Raw genomic sequence first — 3,175 nt, 5'->3', positions numbered from 1 at the left:
CAGCGACACCTCATGGCATCAGTAACATGACAACCCTACCTAGTACGCTCTCCTCCATGTTTACAACATCTGCACAAAAGAGACGTCGATCAGTTGTTCAAAGATCTTACCTTTGGAGAAGACTGTTGATTTTACACTGAAAATTTAAGTATTACTATTTAGAAATTAAAATAACTTTAGAATGCATTGCTAGCCCACTCCAACACGTACCAACAATAATGATAAATGCTGACTAATAATTAATGATATTTTTAGTTAAACAAGCATAATGTTGTTGTTTTTTTCAATGAAATAATGAATAAATGCATACGCTTATGAAAATGTTATATTTTATTTACTGACAACATCAGGAAACATGAATAAATTAGTAAAATAATAAAAGTAACCATGAACATAAATAAATACACATGGAACAAAGCTTTATTAAACATATTGGTCTTCTAGTCTTTTTGATGAAGAGACCGCAGCAACATCTGGTCCAGATGAGACAAAGGGCAGGTGGAGTGATGGAGGGTCTCATTTCCAGGATGCTGCTGTGGATTTCTCCTTTCTTACTGCACACACCAGTCTGCAGACATTTCAGATCATACAAAGATGCACAAATATAATACAAAAACTGTCATTTTAACAGCACAGAGTCATTAGATCTCTGTATTGGAAGTTACAAAATGATCAATTACAAAATAATTAAGTTTCAGATTTTACTTTTCCCCAAAAATGCTGCTGTCACCTTTCCTTTCAGGTCCTGCTCCACCACAAAACATCTGCAACAAAGTCACATAAATCAAGAATCAGAAAAGTTCTGTTATAGCTCTGTTTGAAATGAGTTTGAAGTTCAGTTAGGCCTACTATATGTATATGTGTTTATTTACATTACTTTCATTAATGTAAAGCAGTGACAGTGAATTCTCACATAACGTCCATCACTCACTCAGATGTTTTGTGTTGTGTGTTGCTCTAGTCTAGAACATTTTCCTGTCATTTGTTAAATAGACATTTATTAAACGTCTTTAAAATGTATATGTTTTATGTAAATCCGCTTTTAAAGACGTGCGTGTGCTACCTGAAGCTTAATGTTCGCTATACGTCATAAAACATGTTTTAACAGCGAAATCACAAATATACTATAGCATACTGTATAACATCTTGGCACCTTATGCAAATCAACAGTTTACGATAAAGTAGCTCAACAAATATGATTTTTAAGACAGGGAACCGTGTTTTGGTTGTAAAACTCACATTTGTAAACACCCTCGTCGTGGTTCTCAATCACGTTCGATGATGACGTTTTGGCCTCCTGTGGACTCCTGGGATTGAAAAGTATCCATCGATGAAGACTTCAGGATCTGGGCTGAAGCAGTAGGACATCCGGGGATTTCTCGCCTACTCTTTTGTGAATACTGAGGTTTCGGACGTACTTCTTTCTTCACGTACTCTTTTTTTCCTACTATATAGTAGTTAAGTAGGCATATTCGGACGCACTTTAAGTAGACGTACACCCGAATCTCGCGAGAATTAGTGCATTCGCCTACTAATTCTCGCCTACTCTTTTATAAATACTTAGGATTCGGACATACTTATTTGCTCGCCTACTGCTTTTCCCTACTAAATAGTAGAGAAGTAGGCGATTTCGGACGCAGCCAGAGACTCTAAATACTCTGAAAACAAGGCGTGGTCATAAACAAGGTAACAAGACAGGTGAATCAAATCAAAGCTAAATGGGAACGAACCAAATGACACAAAGTAACAGGGGAAGACAAAGGGAAAAACCAACTGAAGTTCAAGTGAGGGGGGAAAACACTAGGAAACACTGAACAGAACAGGCACAATCCTGACAGTTATACTGCATTAAGGTTAAAACAAAGGATTTGATAGAAAGAAATATGTTATTATAGTAATTATGATAGAGAGAAACTATGCCCTCTTGGGGGCGTTTTACCCCTCAGCGTAGGGGGCGTTTTACCCCACAAGCTATGTCTTTAAAAAAAAAAAAAAAAAAAAAAAAAAATTATATTCCTTATAAATAACATATTCTCTCAAACTACAGACTTCACTTTTCATCTATCATACATCACTGTAGTATCCTACAGAACAATATTCTCTTAAACACTTGTTTACTAATATCTGAAAATTATAGCATTTACCATGTAATCCTCTTCTCTTCAAACATGTCGCTGGTGTCAGCTTCTCCAAGGAGATTTGTTTATCCCCGTTGTCAACGTAGTGCATAGCAACAGTGAAAATGTATCTTGTCTTTCTCTAGTGGTTATTTTTGGAAAAACATTTTATGGGGGGCGTTTTACCCCAGGGGGGCGTTTCCCCCCACCCTACTGTCTTAATTGTTTAGATTTTTAGAAGGCACATTAACTTCTTTCACATTTACAACTCTGTGTTTGCTGCATAAAAACGTAGTTCGACAATTGCAATAATTTGACCATAAAGAGCTGAAAAATACTTTTTTGACTTTGAAACGTGCAGCGTGCATATTTATTCAATGACATCATTGCCTTTTGAAGTTTAATCCAGCCCTATCGCTATTCTCGTCTTTCCGTCCTCAACTGTGCGTACTGGACACCCCCGCAGCCCCCGCGGTGCGTGGGGGCCCCGAACTTTTGAGGGGCTGAAAGAAAGACTGTCCAGTTTAGCTCTTCTAAGTATTGAGAATGCCCGCGCTTGCAACATCGACATAAAATCTGTAGTCAAAGTCTTTGCACACCAAAACGCTCCCCAGATAGCACACGACACGTACGTCTGCAAGATGTCTGTTAAATATCTATTGATCTGGAAAACATCTGCGGTGTACAAACATCTGGCAGACGTCTGTAAGATGTCAGTTTTACATACATTCTAATTCATTAACATCTTAAAGACATCTAATAGACGTCTATTTGACATATGATAGGAAATGTGCGGTACGCCACTGAACTGTAAGACCTCCTAAATTATAATTAAGTCTTTTCTTATACTATTTAACATATATAAAACTTTTTATTGCCTTTAATTTTATTCAATTATTTTCAAATTTTCAAATTTCAAATACACATTAAGCATATCGATTTTTTTTTTATTTAGGCTACTGCATTGATAGCTATAAGATTTATATCACAATAACGATATATAGATACACTAATTTGTTTTAAAAAAATTCCTACTGTGAGTAAGTATGTTTAATGTT

The 3,175-nt window shown here is 36.2% G+C and overlaps 1 long non-coding RNA gene across 1 annotated transcript; it reads right to left on the bottom strand.

The window, feature by feature from the left end:
• Positions 1–307: 307 nt before the first annotated feature.
• Positions 308–1,621, bottom strand: LOC141291855 (uncharacterized). The gene is made up of 3 exons (XR_012340394.1): positions 1,240–1,621; positions 731–764; positions 308–568 (listed from the first exon to the last, which is right to left on the bottom strand). It is a non-coding gene; the product is annotated as an uncharacterized lncRNA (long non-coding RNA).
• Positions 1,622–3,175: the final 1,554 nt, after the last annotated feature.

The sequence above is a fragment of the Garra rufa genome, chromosome 19, assembly GCF_049309525.1.
Source record: "Garra rufa chromosome 19, GarRuf1.0, whole genome shotgun sequence".
Lineage (NCBI taxonomy): Eukaryota > Metazoa > Chordata > Actinopteri > Cypriniformes > Cyprinidae > Garra > Garra rufa.
Note: the sequence above shows the minus strand (reverse complement) of the source record. Positions and strands in the feature narration are given on the sequence as shown.